Genomic DNA, 13,749 nt, shown 5'->3' with positions numbered 1-13,749 from the left:
ACACTGTATTAGTATTGTTATGCTTTTGTTGTTGTTCTGTTCTGCTGGAACCCATAGCATGCATCTCCTTGTGACAGGGCAACTTGAAAGACACATTGGATGCCCTACAACATGTTCATTTTCCCTGCTGATGTAAAACACCACTCTGGTGCCCTTCTAGGCTATTGCTTGTTTTGCTGCAATAATGGCCTTTTGCCTTGGATGTTTTTTCCCTAACCTTTTATGTAATTCATCTGCATTTATTCTTCTCTGTTTTTCATCCTCCTGGTTAGTACATTACTACAGCTACTAGAAGCCCCCAGACATCATGGAATGGTCACAAAGGGACTGTGAATATTTTGGCCCTAAAGAATAACATCCAAACAATGATACATTTATGGAGCCAACCAAGATGCAAAATTACATGTTGCAAGCTTTCAAAGTCACACTGGCTTCTTCATGAGACAAACAGGAGAAAGAAATTGAAGATGTTAGTCATAGGCCTGCATTTTCTGTTTTTGGTCTTTGTCCAGATGGTAGGGAGAGCTATCTGCAAGCTAGAAAAGAGTAACTTTTGCAAGCTTTGGCTAGGTGTCCCTTTAAGTGTTTTCCCCTCCAACTGTCACTGGTTGTCCTCCTTTGTTTTTTCTGCTTTTGCTTCCAATTCTGACCTCATCTGTATCAGTCTATGACGTCTATACTCCAGGTACTAAATTAAATGTCATGTTATGACTACGGGAATAGATTTCCTATTTCCCAGTTCCCTTGATCATTAACATGTTGCAGCAAGCATGCAGTTTTATTTAAAATAGGATCACTGTAACATTTCATAATGTATTGTACAGTATTGTTATATCTTAAATGATCATATTTGTTTTCTGCTGGGATTGGACGTTTGTATAATAATAATAATTAATAATAATTTGTTTTATTTATATACCGCTATTCCAAAGATCATAGCGGTGAACAGCAAGTAAGCTAATTTGATACTTCATTTCAATTTTTTTCCACAGTGTGTCTTTGTTTAACATAATTTGTTTTCCACAAGGGTTTCCCCAGACACAGACTGAATTTTATAACTTATTTCACAAGTACAGGACAATCTTTCACTTTAATATTTTGTATGTTTAGGGTAGACCTCCCCAATCAGGTGATAGATATGTTGGACTAATACCATCCTCAATCAATCTGGCCACAGGATTAAAGCAGCCTGCTATGTAGATATTCATGCAAATGGAAGCCTCTAAAATTATATAATTCTGTCCTCTCCTTATCCTGAGATGGTTGTGCTTTCAGAAGGCTTGTTCTTCCCACTGCAGAATTAAAGGCAAAAGCATGGGACCACAAGTTATCAGTAAATTCTGGTTTAAAGCTCTTTCTGCTGATGTCTAAGTATTAGGAGATTCATTCCAACTGTTTATAATTGCAGGGGGAGCTGGGAAGCCACCCAAAAATAATGTAATAGAGAAGGGGATGTGGCTATTTGGGTAAGCACAGAGGATCAAATTGGGACCAGAGGAGGCATGTAGGCTTCAGGACTGGAGGTTTCCTGCCCCTGCTCTTGAAATAGACTTCCCCAATGTCATGTCTTCCATTTATGTGGTACTACAACCCTAGAGGTGTAGTGATTTGAGTGTAGAACTATAATTCTGGAGAACAGGGCTTGAATTCCTGCTCGGCCAGGGAAACCCACCGAGTGATCTTGGGCAAGTCACACTCTCTTAGCTTCGGAGGAAGACAAAGGCAAACCCTCTCTGAATAAGTCTTTCTAAGAAAATCCTATGATAGAATCACCTTAGAGTTACCATGGTTCAGAAACTATTTGAAGACATATAACAACAATAACAACCGCTATCATCCTCAGCAGGACAGCTGTTGAAAAGGAGTTTAACACATCTGGAAGGCAGCAGGATGAGCCATACTGATTTAAGACCAGGCCTATGTTCTGTGTCACATTCTTTATGTGACATGTATATTGGTGCTCCAGTCTAGCTATTATATTGAGCTGCATGTTGTGAAGCCTAATTGTTTCCCAAACTGTGCTGGAAATATGAATATAGCCATTTCTGTCTTATAAGTAGTATCTCCACAGTTGTATGAGACTAATGTGCTCAAAAATATTAATGTGTGAATTGGCTCTTGGGAATATCTGATACGATTCACCAATCCTTCCAGAAACCAGTTACATCTATGTGTGAACATGCACAGAGGAATAATTTACACTTAAAAGAAATAAGTATGAAAACTGATCCTCAGAAGACACTTGATTTGGGTAGGTGATTACTAGAGAGTACTACAAAGGAAGCATAATAGAGTTTTATTCTACTGAGATTGGAGTTCTGATTTGCCCTGGTTTATTAGTGTAATTCCATTTTCAGCTACATTCATTTTAGAAGCTTCCACTTCTGCAGAGTCTCTTGTAACTGAAATTCTGGGGCAAGGGAAAGTTAACATAATTGAACAAGAAAAAAGCACAAAGTGAAAGCAGATACTTGTTAACGTCCTTGAGAAGCTATCTAAAAAAAAGACACAGACTGTACAACAAAGTGACAGTCTGGGGATGCAATAAAACCTGTCTGTGGAAGGTGTGTTAAAAAGTAGACCATGTTAAAAATGGGTTAGTGGGCTCCTATAATTATAAAGGTGCCCTCCAAAGGTGTTGGCTCATTACTTGCACCTTTGCTTTTAGAGATGCAGGCTGAGTCTGATGGATGCTTAGTCTAACTCATCTGGAGGGCATCAGGCTGGGGGCAGACATTCTTTAGAATATCTCTGAACAAGAAATGAAAGAATCCATCATCAAAAGACAATGAACAATGTAGGCTCGTTTAAAAAGTGTGTAAGAAGCACATAGTTGGATACAAAATTATAGGGCAATATATGAAAAATGACTTAGGCCTGTTACAGACTGCCAAAATAAAGCTGCTTCGGGTCTCTTTGGAGGTATGCTATTTAAATGATGCATGGGTCCTAAGAGTCCGGAGGTCGTACCAAAGCCACACTCCATTCATAAGCACCAGAGTGCAGCTTTTGGTGCAGCTTCCGGATTCTTAGGATGCATGCATCATTTAAATAGCATACCTCCAAAGAGACCCGAAGCAGCTTTATTTTGGCAGTCTGTAACAGGCCCTAGGGAATAGATTTACGTTCCAGATAGTCTAGGTGAGACTTGTGGAATGAAAGTGTGAGGCAGATCTTGCTGTTCCTAGCTCTAAATTTAAAGCCTGAGCTACTAAAGAACCAAATAAGAAAGAAATCTCCTGTCAGCTCCATAGGGTGAAAAGTAGGAATAGTGTGGATTAGATAGGGCATCTTCTGTCTACAACATTTGAATAATAGATTATAGCAAAGGTTTTAAAGGACATAGATAGTTTTAAAGTGTCCCTGAAGTGGTTGCAGGGATATATTCCCACCACCACCCCTGCCTCATTGCTTCCCCATTGCTCATCATGCCATTTCTCCATCTCACCTCCCCTTTTGTGTTTGAGATGTGGGTTTAACATGGTAATGCAAGTGGGTAGAGCCTGCAACACCTTTACTGATTTACAATGCATGTTGAGACACCCCAATTCCCTCTGCTTCCAGTTCCATCACATGGAGAGTGACAAGTCAGTAAAGTGACCTTCCCCTACTTGTGGACACTTTCCGCACAATTGAGGTAGAAGATTTGTAAAGTTTCATATTTAGTAAGCATATAAATGTAGGTTGTAGAAATAAAGGTATGTAACATACATTGAAAGGAATTTGAGAGGCCCAAGAATGCAAGCAGAGAGTGAGGTTTATGGCCTGAGAGATCAAAGTGGCCATCTGGAGTTTGTGATATTGTAGCAGAGGGCCATAAATCTTGCAGGAGACCCATCTCTGCCTTCACAGATGAGTCCAGAGATAAGGTTAAGGGGCTAAGTGAACTGTGACAAAGAATGTACTTTTAATATATTCATGTATCTGCACTCTGATTGTACGAAAATCCTATATGTTAACTTTTGCCATGTCCAATGGGAGATGCCAACTAGACCCTATATAAAGAAGCCATATTTCCTTGTTCTGGGCCCTGGGAACTTTTGTTGGAATGGGAATTTCTCCCAGGGTGACAGCTGTCTTAAATAAACAATCTGTGTTTGGCAAATTCATCTTTGGTCCCCTCCTATCTGATTCTGTCAGACCAAGGCTTGTTGTGAGTTTATTGGGAGAACTTGCAGTGTTTTAGCAGTTTTCTACAACACAATGAGTAGCTGAATTTTTTAAAGTTCCTGAACAACATCCACCCATAGCAGAAGCAGCAAGTGGCATTGATCAGTCTTCTTAGAAAGAGAACAGCAGAACTAGAGATGAAGGGGGCAGAATGAGTGTGCTCTCCTCTTCACATGTTGATATAACACATATGTAAATGAACGCTTAGGATGGTTCTTGTCTCATATAGAAATGGATGGAATTAATTAGCAGAGGACCAATCCAGTCTATCAGCACCCTTCCCCACTTTTCCCTAGCAAGTGACTTCAGTCAACTGTCCTTGCCTACTTTGGCCCTTATATCAGATTCAAATCAGATTCATTCCCCCCATGAACATTGGTGTTATTTTTCTCCCCCTGAATGTGACGTTTTTTCCATCCTGTCAGCCTTGTAATTGTACTGTTGGTTTTATATTGCTATTTTATTGTATATTGTGTTTTTTAATTGTTTTTATTATGCTGAAAACCGCTATGATCCATGGAATAGTAGTATATAAATAAATTTTATTATTATTATTATTATTAAATGTGAATAATTCATTATCCAACTGCAAGAAGTTTGTCTTGATACTACGGGGGGGGGGCTCCCTTTAGTCCTGTACATCATGTATTCCAATCCTGTATGGCCATACAAAAAAGTAATTGATTTTATTTTCTTCTGAATAAATATAATTAGGTTTGGTCTGGAACAGTTATCTTTATAGTCACAGGATGCCCAAATTCAACTTATTCTCCCAACGAGAGTAGACTCATTCAGGCAATGGAAGCCTTATAAAAATTAACTGATATGTAAGTTTGATTAATTTGATGGGTCTACCCCTGATGGGGCTAAGAGTTGGATTTAGGCCAGACAAGGGACTGAGGTTATTATATAGTTGCAAGTCTAGGCTGTGTTTGGCCACAATAGTAGTTTAGTCCACAAATAAACTGTCTATTTTTTCTCTCACTCGCAACAAGGCAGCTCATTGTTAGCCAAGCCTTGCACGACCCAGTCTAGTCCCTGCCTGGTGTCAGCCCCTGCTGTGCAGAATGTAAATGACTCAGCACAGTATCCTTGCTGAGCTTCTCTTCTAAGAGAGCTCTGTGATGGTGTCTGAGCACAAAGCACAAGGGTGAACTGCTTCACTCAAGCCTTTTGGGGTCTGCCTGGTGAAATTTGAGAAGCTGCCTGCTGTAACCATTAATGTATTTGATCAATATATTTATATTTATAGCTGGCAGGCCCACTAGCCCATCCACTTACCATTATAGTACTCAGGTACAACGTACAGAGGTTACAAAATACAGCACATATATGCCATAGTGAAGTAAAAATTTTAAGTTGGCAACACAAGGACAACTGGTAGATAAACAGCAACTTCTTTTTTCTTTAGCAAGGGGCAGTACATTAACATTCCATCACATTCATGGACCAAACGCCTGGCAAGACAAATATGTCTTTGGCTGTTCAGCTGCTTAGAGAACTGGAGACAGATAGGCCTTAGGAGACTTCCCAGTACCCCAGTCATTCAGACCTCAGCCAGCAGTGGGACACAGAGAAAACATCTCCAACATTTACTCTAAAACAAAGTTGTAGCAAAAATGTAAATGATGTCACCACAACACTTTCCTTCCCCTGCATGCTATTTTATAATTTTTTTTAATTTTTTTTTGCCTGATGAAGAAAGCGGTGAACTTTGAAAGATAACATGATACACTGTATAGTATTTTGTGCCTTTTAGTTGCTCCAGTAAAGGTATGGATTTGGAGGTTTTGTCTGTTTATGTGTGTTTGTGTGCAACACAGCCAGCCCTGCAAATTTTTTGATCTCAGGATGCAGGAGAGGTGCAATGCAGAATGAAAAAGGAAGGATCAGTTGAACTCGAAGAACAGACAAATGATTAAGTGAGAATGACAGCTTGAGGAACAGTTTTGCATAGTCTGTCAGGACTGGATGGCACTGGACTAGAAAGAGACTCTTTTCAAGAATCACAGCTGTGAGAGAACAGAGGGAAGAAAAACAACAATAAACACATTCTTCTTGGGACTGACAGATGACTGTCACAGGCTACCTACCTGGTTTGACCTCTTCCCCTGATAAGAGGTTATTCAAGTTGTAACCACCCCACCCACATCCTCTCTGACATTCTCCTTCCACTTTTGCCAAGAGAACAATGTTGAGTTGCAGATTCTCCCCCAAATCACATTATAACATTTTATGGGGTATTTCTACTGACCTACATGATACATACCCCACCCTTGGCAGTAGCGAATATACCCTTAAATGAAACCAGAACATGTGTGGCCAAGCAATATCAGGGTGTTGTCAAAAGGGTGTGGACAGGCAACAAGAAAACAAACATTATTAAAGAGGAAGAATACACAAATTTAATTAAGCCAAGAAACCCTGGGATTTATTTACTGATTTAGGAAAGCTTGAAGGGGACCAAATGATGGATTTGGGAGGGGAGGGCTCTATCCACTATTCTCTTCTCACTCCTGATGCATTAATTGAGCACAAAGTAGTTTTTCACTTTAAACACAATTTGCAGCAATTGGTGTAAGCTGAGGATGGAGGGGTAAAGAGGGGTTGAAGAGAGAAACCAGGGCATTTAAAATTCAGCTGAAAGAATGGGATAGCTGAGGACTGACTAGAGCTGCCAAACTGAGTTAGTGAAATAGCTTGTCTGCACAGAGGTGAGGAAATAGTGTTATTATTTGAGGTGGTAGAGCGAGGAAGAACAATTTTAGTTATTCACTCCTCCTCATGTGTGGGGAACGCTGGATGCTTAGGTGTGGAAGCAGAGATGTGCAGAAACACACAGAAAAAAATTAAATGTGAAATACTGAAAGAAAAGAGTTAAACTTGGGGCATTTCCCTGAGATGAAGTCTGCATAGAGTTGCATACTGGCAAAATGATGATGGAAAGAAGTTCAGAAAATTTTCATGCAGGAGATTATCATGCTCAGCATTAACAGGAAATTTTCTATGACAGCAATGCAGCCACATTCAATCAATGGATGATTTTATTTATTTATATTCCTTCTTTCCCCAAAAAATGTTGGACTCAAGCTTATCCAATAAAAAGAGATGCAAGCAAAACCACATACAGCTAAAATACACATATTAATATAATATTAAATTGATTAATATATTCATATTGATTAGGAAGCCCTGGTGGTACAGTGGTTAAATACAGGTACTGAATCCATTCACAGCCACAAGGTTAATAATAATAATAATAATAATAATAATATGCTTTATTTATATACCGCTATTCCAAAGATCATAGTGGTGAACAGCAAGTAAGCTAATTAGCAAGTAAGCTAATTTGCCCCCAACAGTCTGGGTACTCATTTTAGCAACCTCGGAAGGATGCAAGCCTGAGTCGAGGTTATGAATTTGATCCCAGGCAGGGCTCCTGGGTTGATAAACACCTGGCATACAAAAGTTGTCATTTGACAGTGGAAAGACAGCAAGGAGTGAGCCAACCTCACCTCCCAAGGAAGGTACTTCCACAGTCGAAGAACAGCCATGGTGAAGCCCTTTGCTGCATTCCCACCAAACATACTTGAAATGAAATTAAATTTATTATGGTCGATGACCAGCATAAAACAATATAAAAAGTACAATATTATACAATGCCCAATAGGAAAAAAAACTAAACAAAACAATGCAAATGGTATAGTACAAATACAATAGGAATACAGCTTGGAGGCTATAAATTCAGATAACTGTATAGAGTGAAATCCCTTCAAATACAAATACCAAATATACTTGTGAAGGTTATGGGATTGTGAGATGTGTCTCTTCCAAAGACTGTAGAGTTCAGGCAAGCTTTCATAGGAAGATATGTCACTTTGTAGTTTTGTTTGGTTAATACTCCTTCTAGAGTTAACTTGTTATTGGAGGAAATCTGAAAAGGAGACTGAAGGTGATATGTTATCAGAACAGATGTAAAACTATCCAGTGCATTCAAGAAGCTGGCTGCCCTCTGGTGTTTGACGTGACTATTCCTTCTGCATTCATGCATTTATCAAGGCAGATGGCCTGCAGACCATCAAGAAAGTCAAGCAAAGAACCCACCTTTCCACAGTTCAGTCTGTGCATGAAGGATGAGTTCCTTCTGTTGGGATCCTATTGACTCTTCATGTCATATTCTCCCTGTTGAGATGGAAGCTAAAGAGCCCTGTTACTTCATGCTTCCAATTCTTGGAAAGATTACTTTGGGTGGCAATCCTTCTCCCAGAATCCCCCAGCCAGCATAGCCAATGACCATGTTGACTGGGGGACACTGGGAGCTAAAACTTTTCTAAGTTGTACATGCTGCTGAAAGTGACATTTCTCTTGACTTGTAAGCTATTGTGACATAGAGGTTAAGGCATCTGGGTTGTGCCATTTCAAAGCCTGTGTCACTTGTAGTGTTGGGATGCAAAATCTATAGCAACACATAACTAACTATAGCAAAAATACAGCTGCAGATTGCTATGTGTGTGTGGTTTTGGTTTGTTTTGAGAGTTGTTGTTGTTGCTTGCCTTTAAGTAATTACACAAGAAAACCCACAGCCCTGAATGAGTTTATAAGGCTAATTATATCCCTTTACTGGAGGCATCTTCTTTGCTATTGGCTGGGGATATGGCTTTGGGCCTTTGAAGGACGTTGCCATTCAGTGTTAAATGTCAGTACCGTACCATACTCTTCAGTCAGAAAACACAGGAATGTTTTATCTAAAATTTCTGAGCAAATGAGCCAGGATGCTTTGCATGACAACATACAGTCACAGATGGCAATAAACCAAGGAGGTTTGGGGTCTGCTTTGGTTCCCATACTGGGAGAAAGGCAGGATATGAATTAAATATATAAATAGTCACCGACTGCAGTTGTTAGTGTTGGAATCAAATAATCTGAACTCCTAAAGGGCAATATGGAATGAGTTCAACTAAATTATTGACGATAGTCTCTTCGGGTAAAATTGGATCCTCCACCCCACAACTACAGCTAACCTGCCCTGCCCTACCTTTATGTAGAAGTGTTGCTTGTTAGCAGTAGATTAGAAAACCAGATAGTGAAAGCCCAGACAGTGAAAAATTATCCACATTTTCTCATATTATCTGTAGTCAGCTGTTGGTCAATGTAGCTTTGGCATGCTGACTTATGGAACTGACAGCTAAAGAAATCAATCTTCCCCTGCATGGAGCTTGATATACAATATTATGTCAGTGGGGTGTTATCCACTACTGAAGTACATTTGCCAAAGAGGGGCAAACTTGGAAAAGTCATGGTGCAAAACGTATTTTTGTTTCCAGTTCATTCATCTTCTAAAAATATATCCAGTGGTAGCTGTGTGAATTTTGGATGTTATTGTATTCATCCTCTGGTTAGCTTTCTGACATAATTCTCATCATTCAGGTAACTTTTCAGTTATAAATTTAACAAACACATCACTCCTGTCGACCACCATCACCACCACCACCTTTCCAGGTATATCTTCAGAAACGTGTTGGGCAAATTGTGGCCCTCTAGATGTTGTCAGCCTGCAATTTCCTTCAGCCTTCACCTTCAGCTGTGCTACATAGTGCTGATGCGATTTTCATTCCCACAACATTGGGGTGGGGAGATGCATTCTCTATTCCTGGATTACAAGAAATCTATCACCTCAAAGCCCACCAGGGCCCCTGAAGTTATAAACAACAGATAAAAGTATTTAAAACATGAAATAAATGTGATGTGTTTCACAGAATGGTTGTAAGGATGATGAAGAATGTAGTAGGGTTCGTGTATGTATTTGGAATATGTGTTGCAAATGGAAACATTTATCATTTTCTAGAACTATCCCACTGTAGAAAGATATAGTTACTGTATATCCTATTTCTTGAAGTAGGCTCTTCTACAGTTCTTCATAGCTAAGAAATAGAGTGGGTGTTCTGCATGCCAAAACAGTCTGTGGCTGCAATTTCCAATGGCAAACAAACTCAGTAAGGGTAACATGATAATGGTAAGAAATGGAAAATAATACTGTCTACTGCAGAAGCTTTTTAGAGTGTAAGGGAGGGAGTACTTCAGTCCCATTGTTCCTCTATAGCCATGGATTCCATATCTACAGATTCAACCATCCACAGCTTGGAAATGTTTTTAAAAATACATACATTCCAAAGGGCAAACCTTTACTTTGCCATTTTATGTAAGGGACACCATTTTGCTGTGCCATTGTATATTATGGGACTTGAGTATCCATGGATTTTGGTATCCATGTGGGGTCCTGGAAGCCCCAGCAGATACCAAGGCCCCACTGTAATTACATGGTGCAGCATGTCTCCATCGTTTCATTGTGAAGAAAAGGTTTTGGCTGTTTTATGTAGAAAGAAAAGGGAAGTGCGGAGAGACATGATAGAAGAGTATAAACGTGCACATAGTATGGAGAAAGTGGAGAAGGTAGGGTTCTTTTTTCTCTCTTACATATTATGAACCTGGGGTCATCCACTGAGGCTGAATGGAAGAAGAGTCAGGACAAGTAAAATATAGTACTTTTTCACACAATGCATGATGACATTTTGGAGCTCACTATTACATTATATAGTGATGGTTATTAACTTCGATCATTTTCAGAGGAGATTGGACATGTTTATGGTCCATAAGGCTGTCAACAGATTCTTCTTATGATGAATACATATTTCCTCCAGTACTAAAGGCTGTATGCTCTTATTTATTCATTGCTGCAAAACACAGGCTGCTTATGGGCATCCTGTTTTAAGGGCAGCAAATGGCCAGATGAGTGTATCGATAGTCTGGGAGAACAGGGAATAGCTCCCCAAAGCCAAGCAGTCCAAAGTCAGACACATAGGAAGCAATTGAGCAAGGAATGTCAGACAATGCCAAACAGAAATGTTGGAATGATTGTTTGCAACAAAAGAATAATTACGAACTGTGCTAATTTATAGCTAGCTGTAAATCAGCATAGCTGTCCTAATTACCACAGCAAGATCCTATTATTTTCAAAGGATCTTTGATGTCAAGAGCCCTGTTGACACAGTGGTTATATGCCTGTACTGCAGCCACTCACTCACAAACCACAGGGTTGTGAGTTCAAAACCAACCAGGGTGCAGGCTTAGCCCTGAATCCTTCCAAGGTCATTAAAATGAGTACCCAGCTTGCTGGGGGCAGTTAGCTTGCAGTTGTAAACCACTTAGAGACTGGTTAGAGTGGTATGAACTGGCATATAAATGAAGCTGCTATTACCATTAAGGAATGCCAAGGCTTTTCCTGCTCTTTTGCAGCTGGCATTTTAGCCTACACCTCTCAGTGTCTGGTTCTTAATGTTCAGCAGTCACATGGGATATCCTGTGTTCTTCTCTGGTTCTGATTGGAATATCTTATGCTGTCTCTTATCTTCTTCGTTGCTGTCTGAAGAGTCCTCCTTTAGGTAGGGAATAAGAGTGAACTTACCATAGGTAGGTTTCATCACTGGAAGCATAATGTTGGAAGTAGAGAAGCCTTTGGTCTGATCTAGTAGGGCTCTTATATTCTGAGGAGATGAGGGAAGGGGCTTGTGCTCAAAAGCTAGAATGAAACACCAATTTTTTAAGGATCTGAGACAGAAAACCCCAGTAGCAGCCTTCTCATTTCTATTCCATTGCGACACATACTCAAACAAGGTGCCCATTCCATATTTCTGCATCTTCTGTTCATCTCATGTAAGTGTTCATGAGCAATGCTTTGGAATGATTTGTTAAAATCAGTTTATTTTTTTAACAGTGGTTTTCAAGAATTTGTTATTCAGATAGTCACAGTGACAGCATTACTGTTTGCCATCACTTTAATTTGTTAGTGGTTGTTTGATTATTTTTAAGTGCTACTTTTAATTTTGACAGTTTTAGCAAAATAAATTGTTTTTTTAAAAAAATATTTATGGTTTTTATCATGTGGACTTTTAATAGTATTTTAAATTATTATTAACTTTTAATATTATTTTAAATTAATACGTTAGGGCTAATACTAACTTTTCCAAGCTGTGATCAGAAGAGCCTCCTAGTGACTTGTGTCCCATTGGTCACATTTGTAGTTTATTGTGCAACCAGAGCTCTCTGACAGAGAAGGCTACATATCTCACAAAACTACAAATCCCAGAATCCCATACCATTGAGCCATGACAGTTAAAGCGGTGTCAAACTGCATTAATTCTGCAGTGCAGATGCGGCCATAACTGCCTTAATATGGCCCAAGATTTCTCTCTCTGTGATTGCCTTGCCTCTTGGCTATGGTTGCATCTGTTCTCGAGAATATGGCTCAGCATATGGATTTCATACATTTTAATTTTTCCCAATAGTGGCACTCCCTTCTGCCCCCCACCATCCTTAATCCTCAGCCCCATTTGCAGTTGAAAACCCCTACAGATTCCTTCCCTTTCTTCTGTCCATGCTTTCTCCTCCCCCATCCAGGTTACTCACAATTTTTCAGATTTGTCAGTCCCTCCTGGTATCTGTCTCATTAATTGTTCCTTGCAGACATTGCTCCCACTTGCTTTTCCAGGGCTCATTCCTGCTGTTATGCTTTTTGTCTCTTCATCCATCCACCACTCTGGCAGTATCTTTTTCATCCCATCTCTCAATTGCATTTAATGGGCTACGTGGCTCCCTTCCCAGATCTTCTTCGTGCCTTCTATTAAGTCAGCAAAGTCCCAGCCTTGTGGTGATTCCCTGTATGCACGGCTTGTCAATCAATACTCTGCATGGCCCTTTGTTTACCATTCTTCTGCCAGCTTGAATCCATGTGAGCTGTACTCATTCAAGCCAGTAGGAATTAATTTGTGAAAACAAGAGAGGGGAACTCTTATGATACAACAGGGCAGGTTTCATAACAAAGCCTGTTCCATTACCAGTCACTGTTGTTGGGATGCCAGTCTGTTTTTCTGGCTAAATAACTGACAGAGCTCAGCTGGTAGCCTTTCACTTGGAGATTGGGAAAGTTTCTTTTTAGATGACAACTCCCAGGATCCTCCAGCCAGCACAGGAACTTTTCTGAGCTCAGGTTTTAATATTAGAATTGTTTACATTCCTTCTTCACCATGAATCTGTGCTGGATTTAAAGGTTATGCACATTGCATTTAGGAGCTAGAACTGGCAGTTAGGTAAGCTTTGACTTCCTACTAGCTTGAAGGAGAAACATACATTTCCTGTTTATTGGGCTTTGTTCAGTTTTGTCGGGAAGTTATTTTTGCAAACTATATTCTTTGTATTTGGGAAACAGAGGAAACTATGACCATGCTCTTAGGATCAATTGGGCAGAACAGTTTGTACATACCGAAACAAACTTGGCCAGTACTTGGTGTTCCCAAAGTCCCTTAAAACAGATTTAGCAAGGAATGGGCAAACTCCAGAATCAGGGCATAGTTGATAATCTCAATCTTGGGCTAGGGCTATAGATATGTACTTTGTAGATTCCTCAAATATTTCCAAAATTAGTGAGACATGTTGCAAAATATTTTTTAAAGTGCTAACATAAATGCACCGCAGGCCTATCATAACCATATATTCAGCATTATTTATACATGACACCTGATCCAA

At 39.7% G+C, this 13,749-nt stretch overlaps 1 protein-coding gene and 1 long non-coding RNA gene across 2 annotated transcripts in view; one reads left to right on the top strand and one right to left on the bottom strand.

Annotated features, from left to right (window-relative positions):
- Positions 1-13,749, top strand: part of TMEM63B (transmembrane protein 63B) — a 102,223-nt gene that overhangs the window by 45,088 nt on the left and 43,386 nt on the right. The gene's annotated exons all lie outside the window — the stretch shown is intronic.
- LOC121928897 lies at positions 7,532-13,340 on the bottom strand. The gene is made up of 3 exons (XR_006103590.1): positions 12,634-13,340; positions 11,633-11,746; positions 7,532-8,116 (listed from the first exon to the last, which is right to left on the bottom strand). It is a non-coding gene; the product is annotated as an uncharacterized LOC121928897 (long non-coding RNA).

Source organism: Sceloporus undulatus, chromosome 1 (assembly GCF_019175285.1).
Source record: "Sceloporus undulatus isolate JIND9_A2432 ecotype Alabama chromosome 1, SceUnd_v1.1, whole genome shotgun sequence".
In the NCBI taxonomy this organism is placed as follows: Eukaryota; Metazoa; Chordata; class Lepidosauria; order Squamata; family Phrynosomatidae; genus Sceloporus; species Sceloporus undulatus.
This window is presented reverse-complemented; position numbering and strand designations above follow the sequence as displayed.